The sequence below is a fragment of the Prionailurus bengalensis genome, chromosome D3 (assembly GCF_016509475.1).
Source record: "Prionailurus bengalensis isolate Pbe53 chromosome D3, Fcat_Pben_1.1_paternal_pri, whole genome shotgun sequence".
Lineage (NCBI taxonomy): Eukaryota > Metazoa > Chordata > Mammalia > Carnivora > Felidae > Prionailurus > Prionailurus bengalensis.
Window position 1 is genome coordinate 80,173,854 of NC_057356.1, and position 18,044 is coordinate 80,191,897.

Genomic DNA, 18,044 nt, shown 5'->3' on the forward strand with positions numbered 1-18,044 from the left:
GAATCCTGGACGGGCATTTCCACGGCAGCCCCACTCAGGAACCGCCTCCCTTGGTGAAACAACCCAGTGTCCCCTAAGGTTTGAACAAGGGGAGCACAGAATACATTTCCAAGTGGAGAGGAACACAAGTGGATTGTGACCCTCTAAGATCCTCTTTGCCCTGATTTCTCATGCTCTTCTGAGCCTGACACTCAGTCTCTGTCTCTGTCTCTGTCTCTGTCTCTGTCTCTCTCTGTCTCTCTCCCTCCCTCCCTCTCCCTCATTACTACCCAGTTATCTTGACCCCAGGGTAAAGTTGAACCTCCTTCTTAGTTAACAACTCTTTCTTCCACTCCCCTTCGTAAAGCTGACTATGCAGGAACACTTTCCAAACAACAACAACAACAACAACAAACTCTTCATTTAAGAATAAGGTAACTGGGGAGCTGGGGTGGGGGGCGCCTGGGTGGCTCAGTCGGTTAAGTGTCCGACTCTTTATCTCAGCTCAGGGCATGATCTCATGGTTCACGAGTTCAAGCCCCACACCCACTCAGGCTATACGCCGACATCACAGAGACTGCTTGGAACTCTCTCTCTCTCTCTCTCTCTCTCTCTTTCTTCCTCCCCCTTCCCTGCTAGCATGCACTCTCTCTCTCTCAAAATAAATAAATACACCTAAAAAAAGAATAAGATTAGGAATAGCATAGAAGTTAAAATGACAAATTGCAGGACTTTGATAGTAACTTCATTCTACTGCAAGGCACCGGTGAGGTTCCCCTGTTCCCCTATGTAACGGGACGAGCAGAAGAGCAGCAGTCAGACCTGAGGTCAAAACTCAGCCCTGCCGCTCGCTTATGGACTTTCCTCCTGCGGCTTGACTTCTTAGCCTTATCTCCCACGTATGTTAATTGAAGATGGCAATATTAGCGTATATACGGTTGTGCGAGAATGAAGTGGGATGAGTCCCTGTGCACCGGCAGAGCTCCTAGAAGATGGTGGCTGCAGAGCCCCATCTGTCACACGCCACTCTCCCTCTGTCTCCAGCTCTCCATCCCTGGACTCAGCGGCGGTCTCAGACCTCATGCTCACTTCCTGTAAACTCCCCCCGCTGTCCACCTTGGACGCCTTCCCACTCTTTTTAAAAAAATTTTTAATGCTTATTTATTGGGGGGGGGGAGGGGCAGCAAGAGAGGGAGACACAGAATGGAAGCAGGTTCCAGGCTTGAGCTGTCAGCACAGAGTCTGATGCGGGGCTCGAACTCACAAACCATGAGATCATGACCTGAGCCGAAGTCGGCCACTTAACCGACTGAGCCACCCAGGTGCCCTTCCCACTGTTTGAAACTAGGTCTGAGGGCTGTGCCTTTTCCGTAGCGAATTCACAAGACTGTGATGGCTGACCCAAACTTGTCATCTTCTGCCATCACCCTTGGAGAGAAGGGGCCTTATGTCCCATGTAGCCCATAATATACTGCCTTAACTGGCCAGTACAGTTAGAATGGACGCTGGTGGGCCTTTCTCTCCTGGCCTCAGACATTTGGGGAAACCGAGGGATAGCAGGTTGAAAGGCTGTGTTTCTTTTTCTCCCAGCGTCCCTGATGTCTCTCCCAGTTTGGGAAGGATAGGATAATAAATTGGCCACCAGCTTGGAAGAGGTGGCTTATAGGCCCAAGCCCCTTCAGGGGGGCGGGGGGTAACTGGAGTGTTTCACTGTGACCCAGGCTCTTGATTTCTTATGGGCAGGTGTAGCCCTGGAAATAAGCTACGTGGACTATAAAGTCATGAGAAAAACTACATTCTTTTTTTTTTTTTTTTAACATATTTCTAATCCCTTCTAGATGGTATTTCTTTTTTTTTTTAATTTTTTAACATTTTATTATTTATTTTTGAGACAGAGAGAGAGAGAGAGAGAGAGAGAGAGAGAGAGAGCATGAACAGGGGAGGGTCAGAGAAAGAGGGAGACACAGAATCTGAAACAGGCTTCAGGCTCTGAGCGGTCAGCACAGAGCCTGACGCGGGGCTCGAACCCACAGACCGTGAGATCATGACCTGAGCCGAAGTCGGACGCTTAACCGACTGAGCCACCCAGGCGCCCCAGAAAAACTACATTCTTAAGATGAGACTCTTATGAGTTGTCTTAATTTAGGCAGAGGCGGCAAAACATCTTACCCTAAAGTAGAAAAGCAAATTCAATTTATTGACTTTTGCGACCTATTACAATGGCAAAGAAACCATGGGAAAATGCATATTTAAAGTGCTTAAAAGAGGGGTGCCTGGGTGGCTCAGTTGGTCGGGCATCCAGCTCTTGGTGTCAGCTCGGTCTTGATCTCGGGGTTGTGAGTTCGGGCCCTGCGTTAGGCTCTGTGCTAGCTGTGGAGCCTGCTTCAAAAAACAAAAAACAAAAAACCACAACAGATAAGTAAAGTTCTTAAAGGAGCTTTTTTTTTTTAGATATTTACTCTATCAGTGGAAAAGCAAACATAATTTTTGACATCAGGTTTATTGAGTTTGTGATTTACCTCCAGTCAGATTCGCCCTTTTTAGGTATACATTTTTATTATAAATTGTGACAAAAATGTATAGTTGTACAGCCACCACAATCAAGACATAGACTATTTTCAGCACCCTAAAACTTGCCGTTTCTTTTTCTAATCAGTCCTCTTTGTGCTACCCCTGCACCCTGGCAACCACGATCTATTCTCTGTCCCTATAGTTTTGCCTTTTCCAGTATGTCGTGTAAATGGGATTATATAGTAAAGTAACCATTCGAGTTTGGCTTCTTGCCCTGAGGCTCCATCCAAGTTGTTGGAGGCGTCAGTAATTTGTTCCTTTTTGTTGCTGAGTAGTGTTCCGCGGTATGGATGCTCCACAGTTTATCCATTCACCCACAGTTGGATTCTCTCCAGTTTGGGACTGTATATATAATTGCAAAATTGTTTTTCAATCAAAACTGTTTTTCAAAGTGGCTGTGCCATTTTGCATTCACATCAGCCGTGAATGAGAGTCCCGGTTGACCCACATCCTCGTCAGGACTTGGTATTGTCACTTGTTTGTTTTGTTTAATTTTTTAAAGTTTGTTGAGAGAGAGAGAGAGAGAGAGAGAGAGAGAGAGAGAGAGAATCCCAAGCAGGCTCTGCCCTGTCAGCTCAGAGCCTGAAGTGGGGCTCAGATTCACGAACCATGAGATCGTGATCTGAGCTGAGATCAAGAGTCAGACGCTTAACCAACTGAGCCACCCGGGCACCCCAGTTGTTTGTTTTAATCTGAGCCATTCTGCTAGATGTATAGTATCTCATCGTGGCTTTAATCTGCAGTCCACAGCTGAGCATCTTCTCATATGCTTATTTGGTTATCTTTATCTCTTACTTGGTGAGGCATGTGTTCCAATCTTTTGCCCACTTTTTTTTTTTTTTTAAGTAAACTCTATGCCCAACGTGGGGCTCGAACTCAAAACACTGAGACCAAGAATCACACGCTCTACCAACTGAGCCAGCCAGGGGCCCCTTTTGCCCACTTTTTAATTGGGTTGTTTGTTACTGAGTTTTGAAAGTTCTTTAGATATTCTGGATACAAGAATATATAGGTTTTTAAGGCCTTTCTACTTCAATGGCAAAGAAACCATGGAAGAATACATACTTAAGGCTTTTGGAACATTCTGGAAGTATTTACTATTAGAAAAAATAAAGATATTAAAGTTTTTTTATTTTCTAAGGAAGTTAAGTCTCAGGAGATGTATACCAGTAATGTTTATTCAAAGTAAATATGTCCACAATGAAACCTCATTTCACAAGAGGACTCTCAGTGTCAGGGCTAAGAGTCACCATGTGCTCAGGGGACTGTCATGTCCTGTAAGGCTTCATGGAATGCACAGCAGTCACATTTCTAGGGAGCACGCTCACCCACGGAAACTGTGTTTTGTGAGTAACATGCTGTTAGAAATGTCTTTTATCGGCCGAAGAAACATGGAATGTTTTTCTATTGATATTTTCTGATTTTTTTAACTTATTTATTTGCATTCAAGGTATTTAGCATACAGTGTAGTGTTGGTTCAGGAGGAATCCCAGTGATGCATCCCTTACCTATGACACCCAGTGCTCATCCCAACACGTGCCCTCCTTAATGGCCGTCACCAATTTGATTATTTTTTTTAACGTCTATTTATTTATTTTGAGAGAGAGTGAGAGTGCATGCATGCCAGCTGGGGAGGGGCAGAGAGAGAGGGGGAGAGAGAGAATCCCAAGCAGGCTCTGCACTGTTAGCACAGAGCCTGACGTGGGGCTCAGTCTCACGAACCGTGAGATCACGACCTGAGCGGAAACCAAGAGTCTGACTCTTGGGGCGCCTGGCTGGCTCAGTGGGTTAAGCATCCAACTTCAGGTCAGGTCACAATCTTGCGGTCTGTGAGTTCAAGCCCTGCATCTGGCTCTGTGCTGACAGCTCAGAGCCTGGAGCCTGCTTCGGATTCTGTGTCTCCCTCTCTCTCTCTGCCTCTCCCCTGCTCACGCTGCCTCTGTCTCTCAAAAATGAATAAACGTTAAAAAAAAAAGAGTTGGACACTTAACCGACTGAGCCACCCAGGTGCCCCCCATTTCATTCTTTTTATATTAATAATATTATATTAATGAGCTACTGGGTGAGGAGAAAAAAATAAAGACAAACTCCATTATCCTCTGTGTGTGGAAATGAAGAGAGCAGGTGGCCTTGGGAATAGATAGATTTTGTTATCAGGAGAAAGACTGTTGGTCACATGAATGGAGGGCTACGTCATGTCTGTTGGCCGGAGGGTGACAGGGGCTCTTGTGCCCTGATGAATGCCTCCGCAGTTGGCCCATGTCTGCAGCGAGGAAGTCCAGCACGTCCCAAGAGGGTCGATGCTAGGGAGCTTCTCGAAGGATCAGGATCATCCTAAGTGAGGTCCCCCAGCAGGAAGGACACCAAAGGCTCCAGAGGGACTCTTGTGCTGGTGATGGGGTTGGAGCTGGACAGGCGGGGGCTCCTGCAGGCCCAGCCTCCTCCGACCCAGCTCTGGAGACAACGGCCAGCGGTGCGCGAGCAAGGTAAGTCTGCCTTTAACCCTGGGGCCGCGCCTCCCCTCAGCAGTACACAAGTGTCTGTATGACTGGGACAGTGCTAGACAGTGACCAGAGGCTGTGACAAGGCACAACTGAGCTCGCTAACCTTTCTCCTCCTCTCTGGGGTGTTTGGAATGATAATCTGTTCCCTTAGACTGAGTAAGAGCTTCGGTTTCTTGGAGGACTAGAGGGGGGGGGCTTCACGTGTGAGCGATTGGACATATGGGGTTCCAGCAATTAATAGGAAATAGGAAAAATAAAAGAGATGTGGCTGTATTTACACATGCAGGTGGTAAAGAGGAACATGCCAGAGGGGGACAGATGATGGGAAAAGAGGAATCAGGATATTGTGAAGTTGACCACTACTACCCCTCCCTATCCAAAGGACCAAACATAGACCAAACAAAGTCTATCACGTGGATTCCATGGCCCCACGCCTTCCTGGTTCATTTCACACTATTCTCTTCTACTCCAGTGGCCCTGGTCTTCTCTCTAGTGCACACACCGCCTGCCTCAGGGCCTTTGCATATGCTGTTCTCACAGACTTCAGCTTTTTCCCCACAGTTCTTCCCCTGGACCTGACTTCTTTCCTGTGAGATAGACAAGGAAGGTATTAGTGACTCTTTTTAAAAGGAAAAAAAATCAGAAGACAAGGACAATCTAGATGAGGAGAGGCCATGACTTGGAGTAGGGGTCACTGATGAGAAGAAAGTATCAGAACCAGAGAGTCTCTCTGGCTGCCCCTCCCATCCTCTTCCACGACTCCTCTCCAACTTCCCTGCCCTCTTTTCTGTGTTTCCTCTTTCCGTGTCCCTTTCTCCTTTCCTCTATCCGTCTCTGTTCTTGTCCCCTTCCTCCTGAGCCTCCCTCACCCCAGGGCCCCTGACTGCAGAGGGTGCCATGGTGAGATCTTCTTGCTAGAGCTTAACCTTCTAGCAATTGCTCTCTTAGAACGTGGCCTCTTCCTAGAAATTACCCTGTTTGTTCCTCTTGCACCCGTGGGCGTATTGCTTCTATTCACGGTGAAGTCCAGACCCCATGTTCCCCAGGAAGGACCCCCTCAGACACAAAGGGCCGGGTTTGGACGCTGCCTCACCCTTTCAGCCAGTGGCAGCGTGTATGGGTCCGTAGCACTGTCTTTAAAAAATGGGTTTTTACACCATTAAGCCCTGCCTGGTGGTAGTTGAAACCCATGGCAATGCCTCTGACCGCTTCGGTGGTTTGTACAAGGGTTTCGGGGACTAGGAACCCAGTCAGGTGAAGTCACATCAATTCAGAGAAGAATCTCAGGAAAGCAGGGAAAAATGAACCCCAGAATGTCGGAAGGGTAGGAATGACATAGCTCCAGACGCTGCCCCTCTGTGCTTCCTCCTTCCTGTTCCTCCCCGTCTCCCTTCATAATTTTGCTCTGCACGGTGCGTGTAACGGCTGCTCTCTTACCCAATCTTCGGGTCCCAAAGGCTTCCATTCCCAGTGTCCACAACCTACTGGCCAGATATGGGTGTTTGTGTGTGAATGTAATATATAAACTTTGCGTAGGTATATTTAGAGTATATGAGCCACCCGGTTTCTACACATGACAGTTCCAAATTCTGAGAGATGGACTCTGGTCAGCCCAACATAACGTAATCAGAGTATCGTTCGTAGGCTGTGTGGGTCACCCCAACCAGCTGTGGCCAAGGAGGGTCACTAACCTAAAACAAGGCCACCTGGGACAGTCAGACCTGTGGCAGGAATGTGTCCAGCAGAGGACGGAGGAGGGTGGACCATGTGTGCGCCCTAAACTACGCGTAGCCCCGAACTGCTTAGGTCGGATGACAAGCGCAAACAGGATGAGGTCACTGTAGGACCTTTTTCTCTTCCTAATTCTGCTATTGTTTATGAGTCAAGAAGAGATGTATTTTTCTAGTTGGAAGCCATAAGAAGAAGCAGCAACAGTTTAAGGTTCTGCTCTGGAGAAGATGGAGGGAAAGTGGGGCTATTTAGATAGGCATTCCTCGTGAGTCTTCCTTTTTAAAACAGGCATTTTTATTAAGCCGGAACTGGCTATGATTCAGAGAGTAAAGGAAGGATAGAGCAACAATTCCTGATGTATGAAGCAGCCGTGGAAGAGAAGGAAGTCCCGCCATTTGCAACAAGGATGGACCTTGAGGACATCACGCTAAGTCAAATAAGTCAGACAGACAAAGACAAATACTGTACAATGTCACTTAGATGCAGAATCTAAAAAACCAAACTCACAGAGACAGGGACTATAATGGTGTTTTCCAGGGGCATGGGGGTGGGGGAAACGGGGAGATGTTGGTCAAAGGGTACAAACACCCAGTTATAAGATGTGTAGGGTCTGGGGGGTTTAATACACAGCTTGGTGACTATAGTTAGCAATACTGTATTAAATATTTGCAAGTTGCTAAGGGAGTTGATCTTGCATGTTTTTACCACACACACACACACACACACACACACACACACACATGCAAAATAGTAACTTATGAGGTGATGGAAGTGCTAACCTTATTGTGGTAATAATTTCACAGTATATACATGTATCAAATCAGCCATTGTGTGCCTTAAACTTACACGATGTTGTATAGCAATTATATCCCAACAAATCTGGGAGGAAAATAATTCCTGACCATAAACGATACAGACCTTAAGCCCTGCAAGAGTTTAAATGTCAGGCCTGTCAGCACAGCCGGGGCCCTGAGCTCTGACTAGGATCCTTTCCCGGTGCCGAGCTGTCATTTGAGGCTGAGTCTCTGTTCTTGACCTTAAATTCCCATTGTAAATAAATCCACTTGTGGCTGCCAGCAGGGAAGGGGCAACAGCCGCAATCACTGACAATTCTGTTGCAGGAAGAAGAAGAGAATGTGAGTAAAGAGCAAGTCTCCCCTCACATCCGTTAGCACTTGGGCACAAGACCACCATTTGCCTGAAGCAACCTGCTGAGTAATGTACACACAGGTTATGTCACTACAGCAAACCTATGAGGGGACTATTGTTAACTTTACAGAACAGGAAATAGGGTCAGAGAGGTTAATGAACTTCCACAAGCTCGCAAAGCTAGTATGTGGATTTTGCACCCACGCTCCAGAGTTTGTGTTCCTGCCCGCTATTGTAATGATTTTGCAGATAGCGGGGCATGTTCATATCCGGTATGTTTTCCTTCCTCTAAACTCTTCCGTTTTTAGCTGCAGCGAAATGATGTACATAGGGTTGAACTGCTGTGAACGAAAGAAGTCAGTAATGAAAATAATTTTAAAAGACTGCAAAGCTTTTCATTATAATCTTAGTTCCTCAAATTCAATAGCGAGCCCTCACACTCTGCATTAGATACTTTATATCCTAAACCTACAGTCTGTGGGCCCGCGTCCCAAAAAAGATCCCATTCTGTGAGTAGGATGATACTGCTTATCCTCTTTTAGCACGTAGAGCAGATGTAGATTCATGTACGGTGTTAGAAGGATGAGCAACCCCCCGTGGTGGCTGATGGGCATTTGCCCGTGACGGCACCCCACCACGTGTGTGCTGTGGACCCTCTAGATCTGTGTCGATGACTGCATATTTGTTACAGCATTTGGTATAAATAAGGAAACAGCCACCATGACATGGCTAAGACAGCTTTAAAGCCAAGCAAACAAATATAAAGCCAGCAGTTACTTGACACGCCCACATCCCAGCATCCATGGATGGTGTGGTCGATGAGTAGACAACGTCCATGGGACAGAGAACCTTTTCCAAAAGGGACAGATGGTGACCAGTGTTCTCCAAGAGCACTGCAGTTCAGCCACGGGCCCTGTCAACTGAGTGCATTGCCTCCTGCTCGGACAGAAGAGAGCAGGTGTAATGCAGCACCTGCTAGACCTCGGACGAGCAAAGGACCCGCCCACCCTGCCCACAGGGCATCAAGGCTGTTGACAAAGGCTTATTCAACATCAGTATGATACCTCGGAAGTCACAAAAGGCCCGGTTCTTCAATCAGTTTTATTGAGCCTATATTATTTACATGCAGTAAAATTTACCTTTCAAAAAGACCTACAGTTCTATAAATTCCAACAAATGCATGTGGTCCTATAACCACGCCACAATCAAGACATAGAATGCTTCTGTTATTCGCAAAGTTCCCTCCTGATCCTTTGTTGTCAGTCATTTCCTCCCCACACCAGCCCCTGGCAACCACTCATCAATTCTCTGTCCCTGCAGCTTTGCCTTTTCCGCAATAAATGGAATCATATGGTGTGTAGCCATTTGAGGCTGGCGTCTTTCTCTGGGTACAATGCTGGTTTCTGCGTGTATAAGGAGTTTGTTCCTTTTTACGACTGAGCAGTATTACTATGTAGTAGTTAATTTGTTCGCCGGTTGAGCCACATTTGGGTTATTTCCAGTTCGGGGTAATTATGAATAACATTGCTATAAACCTTCACATACAGGTTTTCATGTGGACGTGGTTTGCAGGCTGGACGGTCTGGTAAGCACATGTTTCCACTCCAGCCGTGCCTGAGAGACCCCCTTGCTCCGATCCTCACTAGCGTATGGTCTTGCCCACGAATTGACTCTAAAAGCAGTTAAAAATAGTTGCTAATGACGGGCAGAGTTTGTTTTGTTACCTAAAAGCAAGGATTCTATACACTTTAGATCAAGCCGAAGAAGTTAATGATGAAATAAAGTGTTGTTCTGGGTAACTGCACCCTTAAATTATGGCTTTTTCCCAGTCACTATTTAATTAAAACTCTTGCAAACATCCTAGATACCCAGGTAGCAGGTAGAATAGCAATTGATCTCATGCTCCACGGATATTTTTAAACATTCAAATGAGGTTGTATTTTCATTAAAAGGAAGCTTTCGACTTCCTTAACGTTGTTTTGAGAAGATTGCGAAGATTCCTGTGCTCTGGGGAAAACCAAAACCAGAATTAGAACAATGGCAACCTTGGACTGTTCTCATTTCTCTTGCAGGAAATGGCTTTTTTTTTTTTTTTTAAGTTAGCTGTCTATGTGCTCCATATGGATCATCTACTTCCAGAATTATACACAAGCAGTTTAGAACATTGAGTTGCTCCAAATTTGCCTTGAATTCACCTCCCTTCCCAAGACAACCGATTTTTTTCCAGTTAACCCAGGCATACGTACTCCAAATGAATGCTAAATAATGAGCATCAGCCCAAATGGAATATAATTGGAGTATTAACTCTGTGATCAAAATAATTATATAAACCAGCGTCAGGACAAATCCAACTTGAAGTCGTCACCATCTTTGGGGCACTGATTCTGCAGCTGTCCTTCAGTAGCCTGGGAAGTTGAGAATAAAACGGAGCTATGTCGGCCACAGAGTGACGGGGAAAGACACGGAGGAGAACCACGTGAGCAGAACTTTTCTTTCCTCCCGGGCCTGTTTTTCCAGCAGTAGTTCACAAGCCAACTGAACATTATGTGTGAAATCCACACGTGGAGGCTTCTGTGAAGATTTTAGCTACTTGTCCCTGGTAGAATTGTTGAATGTTTCAATTACTAGGTAGACAAGGGGCTACCGATTTAGTCTCACAATGGCTTCTAGATGGTTCTGAGGTTGGTTGAGACTTACAGGGCTATCCTGGGAATAATGAGAAGGCACCTGTCAGTCAGGTCCTGACCCTGAACTGCCAAAGCCCCAAAGAAGCTGAAAGGTAGGCAGGGAAAGTCTCACAAAGTGGCTCTGTGACTCATGATAACCTTCAGGAGTCCAGCAAAATTATGTGTTTCCTCAGCAATTAACCCCAATAAAAGAGAACAGTGTGAGGATAGAGTGGAACTAACAGTGGTTGAGCAACGACGATGTGCTAATAGTTCATGCTGGAGCCCATTTATGAACTTTCAAATCCTACCCACCGACCTGTGAAAGAAATATTGTCTCTCATAATTACTCATCACCGGGAAACTGAGGGTCAAAGAGGTTGCTAACCTTGCTCATGTTACCAATCAGGTGGCCAAACTCACAGTCCCACCAGATCTGACCCCCAAAACCCCGCCCTCACTTGTGGTCCCAGGAAAATACGGGATGCCCACTTAAATGTTCAGGGAAACAACAAATATGTTGTTAGCATTTGTACGTCCCCAATACTGCACGGAACATGCAGATATTAAAAAGTATTCCTTGCTTAGCTGAAATGTAAATTTAACTGAGCTATACTTAAAAAAATATATAACTATATTTTTGTTTGCTAAATTTCACCACCCTGGCCCTCACTGAAGTTTTCTGGCCGCCCAACGGGATTGCCAGTATTCTGCTGTTTGTTCTTCCGTGTTAGATCATTGCACGAAGATTCCTTCCCGTTGCATACATTGGGGGATAGAGTGAGGAGGAAGGGGTCTGAGGGCGGACTCCTCCTGAGCATAATCATGAGTGGGAAAATAATAAGCATTTCCTTTTTTCGGGATCACTGAGCTATGCTGGGGTTGGAAAACGCCTGGCTGGCCGGGTCGTTTTCCATGATGTCCACGTGGCTGGTTTTGAGCTTTCCAAAGTTTGTCTTTGTGGAGCCCTGGCCTCTGAGATACTTTGTGCACAGCTAACTTTGGGAAATGCTACAAATGGCACCCCTTGGAGAGTCGTGGGCACAGGAGATCACTGTAGGTCCTGAGAAAGCCTATAGGAAAGACTGCAGTTGGCCTTCTGCAACTGAGAAGCTGTCACGCTCCCTGAAAACAACAGTGGGAGCCCCTGCCTGTGGCATGAGGGGAAACTCGGCCCTTTCTCGTGTTCCCTTCTGAAACTGTTTCTGAGAAGCCATGAGCCATGTTGATATGTTCTTTTTAATTTGGGGGCCTCGGAAGGGAGCTGGGCCAGCAGTGCTCAGTTGCTAGCACTGAGCTTATGTGGCGCACAAGTCCTTAGAGGTGCCGTTGTCTGGATTGAGCTGCACCCCGTTTACACGTCCCCTCCTGCCACCTTGTCACCTGCTTGCCCAGGCTGCTGGGCTCCTCCAGGTTGGTTTGCCCTGGGCTTTGGCACTAGCCTGCTCCTTAATTCCATTTTTCCAGCACGGAAGAGGCAAGCAGTGTTGGAAACCGGATGACTCCCAGAGCCTCCACGCTGTCCCCTGCACGAAGCGTGTCGGTAAGTGCTTAGCAACCGGCTAGATGAGTTTGATTCCTAGTGTGTGTACTTCCAGTGGTGTAAATACCCCGCCGCCGCTGCCGCTGTGGCTGATTTCATCGAGGGGAGTTGGGAAGAGATGCGCAGTGGTGCGACGTCCAAAGAATTTCCACCAACTGACACGATAGCCCTCAACAGTACAGGTAATAGAAAATGTCGTAAAATACTTAAGAAGCAATGAGCTTGAGTATTTGTTAACTCTATTTTTAATATCATTTGTTAAATGTCAGTTGACATAATTTAATTTTTAAAGTTTATTTATTTATTTTGAGAGAGAGAGAGAGCAGGAGCAGGGGAGGGGCAGAGAGAGAGAGGAAGAGAGAGAGGAAGAGAGAGAGAATCCCAAGCGCAGAGCCTCATGCGGGGCTCAAACTCACAAACCATGAGATCGTGACCTGAGCAAAATCCAGAGTTGGACGCCTAACTGACCGAGCCACCCAAGTGGCCTCGTAATTTAATTTTTAACGGCCATGCCTACCAACCAGCTTGCAAAATTCATGACAATTTTACCATTTGTCGAAAGTCCACACAGCTAGCTCCTGCACACCACTGCGGCTTCAGGGTAACTTGCTCCTCAGCCTCCAGCCTGGCTCCAGATTGCACAGCCTACAACTCCCACCCGCCACCCGCCTCTCCCGTCCCCACCCCAAGCAAAGGAAGGCCCTTGAAGCCGTTTTTGCCCTACCCAGCATCCAGGCCTGACTTTCCCCCAGAAAGAGTTTCCCCCAGAAACACTCTGCAAATTAATGAAGACAGACTTTTCTATTACAAGAAACGCCTTTACCTTGAGTCATCCTATTTCAGAACAGGATACTCGCCTTAGTTTGCATATATATAATGGGCATCAGTGTGTTTTTCCCAAAGCAAATGAATTAACTGCACCCCCAAAGGTGACTTCTAGGCTCTAGTTGGAAGTCAGCACAATGGAGAACCACTAAAGCTTTAGAATTGGGGGCCAGTTTTTTTCCCCCAAGATTTCAGAGACTTCTGGGCCAAATCTTAGATGGGGCTCCGAGCCTCTCAGCGTCCCTCTTCCCAATTGCTACAGAAGAAAGGATTTTCCCAGACACGTGGCCTATGGGGGAGGCTGGTGTTGTTGGTTGTATTGCCTTTCCCCAAAATATGTTGGGAGTCCTACAAATGTGGCACCTGTAAATTACTTTGAGGGATTGCGTTGGGTGGGGGGGTGGGGGTGTCTCCTGCCTCTTTTCTTCCTCCTGTGGACCACACTGCTTCAAAGAACCTGAAAACCTGCACAGGAATAAACAGATCTCTGCATAACTAACCCCGGGTCATTCTGTCCTGATCCTAAATCATCCTTAACTTGTGACCCATGCAAACATGCATTCACCTCTACCCCAAAGGTTTATCACTAGCCACAGACATTTCTCTCCCCATGCCTCCTAAATAAATCACTTCCCAGCTAGGGTCTGAGAGTTCTGGAAGTCTCAGGAATTGAAATAGTTCACCTTGGAAAATCTTAATTCAGTTGGTTTTTGTCTCACAGCAGATGTTATATAGATACTTGATTATTGATAACATTCCCACTTCGCATAAATGTTTCTGCCATGTTGAAGGCGATGAGAAGAGAAATGATATAATTATGGCAAACTAATTTTACTAATTACTCAGAGCATGACAGTCAGGGGTTCCAAAAGATGAGTGGAGAGAGGACCTGGGTGCCGAGCTCTGAGGTTCCAGGGTACACGGTGGGCCAAGCACTGGGGTATATGGGGGTTGGAGAGCAGCCAGTGTCCTCGGCTGACCAATTCGGCAGCCAAGGGTATGGCTGAGACCTTTCTGGTTCCAGCTCCCAGACCTGTCCCCGCACCTCTTCTTCTGATCCCTTCATTCACGGCTTCCTGCCCCCAGGCCTAGTTGTTGGCATAGTTGCCCCCAGCCGCCAATCTAGGTGGCCAGGCCCGCTACCCCTAGAGGTTCAGGAGGGGATGGAACTCCTGAGCTAAGTTCAGAGGAGGAGGTTGTCCAGGCCACCATTGTGGCAACTCCCACCCCAGGCCATCTGTACCTGCTGCCACTGTGGGCGTGTGCACGTAGATCCTCTGCAGGGTTTTGCCCGACTATTCCCGAATTGTTATGTTGTTGTTTTACTGCTTCTGAAATACCTAAATCCAAGATCCAGTCACCTGGAAACCCCTGGAAGAATAATCCTTCCAGAATTCTGGCCCCAAGTGGCTAAACCTGGGATGATGTGCCCATGGTAGGTCATGAGAGGTGACGTGATTCGTGGCCTCTAATAAATCTCTCCTCCCTGCATCTAGGACCTGGGTCATCTCCTCCCAGTGGCTCACACTGGCCTATGTGCACCGGCACAGGTGACCCAGGCAGAGGCTTCAGAAGCACAGCTACATGGGCGTCTATCCTTGTCTGCCAGAGACGTCATATGGAAGAGAACTGAGGCTCCCTGGCTGGAAGCCCCAGACATTTGCATGAGGCCTTCTCAGACCCTATAGCTTCATGAGTAACCCCCCCAGAGGACTGCCCAGCTGAGCCCAGAATGGTGAGCAGGTAATGGTGGCCATTGGAGCTGCTAAGATTTGATGTTGGTTGTTACCCAGCAATAGGTGATTACACACTACCCTTGATCTGCAGAACTTTCTTTCATTCACTCAAGTCATACCTTCCGGAGCACCTACTGTGTACCAGACTCATTGACAGGGAGCAGAGAGACAAAGAGGAACATAGAATAGCTTCCAGCAAAGAGCTCAAGGTTCCAGGTTAGAATATACGACATCCTGGTCAGGGCGCCAATAAGAGGTTCATGGCAAAGATGGGATCTCTCCTTCTTTCTCTCTTGAATTAAGTGAATCCTTCATAAGGCACTCCTATCGAGTGCCAGGTTCTGTGCCAGGCACAGCGGTGAACACAAGAAGCAAGACCCGTGGAGCCAGTGGCATTTAAGACAGACACTTCTGGTCCCGTGCTCGTCTTTGTCCTGGGAGGAGACGCCTGCTCGTCTCGCCCCAGTACGTATGTGGTCTACATGGGGGGGGGGGGGGGGTAGCAGAAGGAATAACATTATTTCCATAATAAATACTTTTGAGAAAGGCAACCATTTAATATTCTTTGCATCCAAGTGATTTAGGCCAAAAAGTAATTTCAGCGAAGATGTTGTTAATTGGGATGTTGGCAACAATGGCATCTCCAACGCCTTTCTGTGAGACGCGTGGTGGTCGTTCCTGGGCAGTGAGTATCAGTGACTTGATTTCTCCTTCCCTTCTCTCAGCCACCTATTTATGAGTGGCCTGAGAAGGCAGAACGAGGCAGGAGTTAGACGTGGCTTCACATCTCCTAACAATAGCTGGGGACAGCAGGATGGCTCCTTTGAGGGCATCTGTCTAACTCTTCTGGAGAGTGGTGTCATTGGAGGTGTCCCAGGTTGGGTTCTCTGGGAAGCACACTCTGAGATGGAGATCAGCCGCTGAAGTTTGGTAGGGAGTATTCTCAGGATCAGCACTTGGGGAAGAGGAAGGAAGGAAGTGGGACTAGACCGGAGAAGGCAGGCTTCAGCCAACCCCATGGGGAGCTCAGAAGCTGGCCTGGCTTTTCAGATTTGTCTTACACTGAGGGGCCAAGGCCTTTATACTCCCGAGTCAACCACTCATTGGCTTCCCAGGAAGTGGGGTTCTCTGGGGCACAATAACTGTTTTCAGGCAAGGTAATTCCTCAAGGGGGATGACAGCTGAGGGCCACCTGCTGGCAATATTTCCGGCAGCTGACAATCTAGTTCTTTACTTCTAAATGGGATCTGGGTACATTCCAACATCTACCACGGAGGATGAACAGGATCTGTCCTCAAGATAACAGGAACGTTTTGTCGGTGGTGAACTCTGCCTATCATTCTTTTTGGGCACCTGTTCTTCCTATATAGTAGGTAACTGGCTCTGTCTCCTACAATGTTCTCCCATTTGACCATTTCAGAATAAGCATGATTGTGATGATAATGGAGGTGAGGAGGAGGAGGAGATCTGAGTTAGGAGATAAGCTATTCGTTTAAAGACTTGCACTCTTAAAATACACACAAGCAATCCTCTGTTATATTTGCTGACCAAGAGGGGTGCCTGGGTGGCTCAGTCGGTTAAGAGTCCGACTTCGGCTCAGGTCATGATCTCATGGCTTGTGAGTTCTAGCCCCGCGTCAGGCTCTGTGCTGATGGCTCGGAGCCTGGAGCCTGCTTTGGATTCTGTGTCTCCCTCTCTGCCCCTCCCTCTCTCGTGCTCTTGTCTCTCTCTGTCTCTCAAAAATGAATAAACGTAAAAAACAATTTTGCTGACCAAGAGACTAAATAGATGAACACATTTTTTAGTCGGCTCGTCAGTATCCGGCGGGAACCTTTTAACAGACCGGGTTTCAGCCTGAGGAATCCACGCTGGCATATGGGGCTTGTTGCTGTGTGTGGTTCAGGCCTTTTGGGTTATGCTGTCAATCAGATGAGCTGGGGAGAGGAGCCAGTCTTCCCTTGGCTCACGGAGGGTACTATGGCCTTGATGCTTACAAGGATGTGCGCAGTGGAAGCCAGGAGATAATTTAGTTCAAAAATGTTTTTCTTTCTCAGAGTCACGAAAGGTATTTATCTCTGATCTCCACAAACCGTAAGTACAGAAAAGTGCCATTTTATAGTAGGTAAAATAATGTACTTAGTCCCTTCATCATCTCTGTCCGAATTCACATACCATATGTGAAAACGACCCTTTTCTCTCATCAATTACAAAACAGATATAGAAAGGTTTTTCAAACTAGTCACTATAAGGAGTCTGTTAAAATAAGCATCTCTGTAAGACAGAAATTTTCTAACATGCACAGAAGTAAAAAGATGAATATATGAACGCCCCATGTACTCACCACCCAGCTTCAATAGTTATCAATATCTTACAAATCTTACTTCACCTATCCCCTTGATTTTTTTTTTGGAGTGTTTTGAAGTAAATCCCAAACATCATGTGATTTCACCGGTAGGTGAATATTTCAGTGTGCCTCCCTACCTGATAAGGATGTTTTGTTTGTTTTTTTTTAAGACAACCAGCATGGCGCTATCCTAAAAATTTTGCCATAATTCCTTGACTTCACATACTCTTCAAACTTCTTTATCTTAAAAATGTCGTTTCAAGGTTGGTTTATTCGGGTTGAGACCCAAAGAAGATCCATACATTGCATTCGATTTGAATGTTTCTTAACCCCTTTTATTCGATTCTGTTGCACACTTTTTTAAATAATGCCATTGATCTGTTTGAAAATGGGTTATTTGTCCTGTAGAATTTGCACATTTTAGATTTGGCTGGTCGCTGCCTCAGGGTGTCATTTAACCAGTTTCTCCTCCAACTGTTTCTCCTGTAAAATGATATTTACGTCTTGAGTTGTGATTAGATTCAGGTTCAATTATTTTAGGCAAGCATTCTTCCTAGGTGGTGGTGCACCCTACCTATTGTTTCTTGTCACGAGGTATGTTATTTCTGCCAATCCCATGTTTCCCAATGCCTGTCTGTCCTAGATCAGCCAGCGGGTCAGACTGATCACTCCATTAGGAAGCCTTTCATCTTTAGATGTTCTTTCTCTTGGGGACATGCTACCCTTTCCTGCCCTCAAAGGCTTGCCTGATATTTGCAGCATTCACCAATGAGTGTAGCCTAGATCCACTATTTCAAAGTGGCAAAATGGTAATTATTAAACTTTCCGAAGTTATTGGCTGGAATTCTTCTGTTGAAACAAATCAGAAACAAAAGACCTTCCCTCATGAATTATCAGGCAAGAGTCCATTTCAATGCCATGGTTAAGTGTGTGATATTGTTTGATTTATGTTGACCAAGGGACTCCTAAAGAAAAGAATGACTTAAACATCCATAG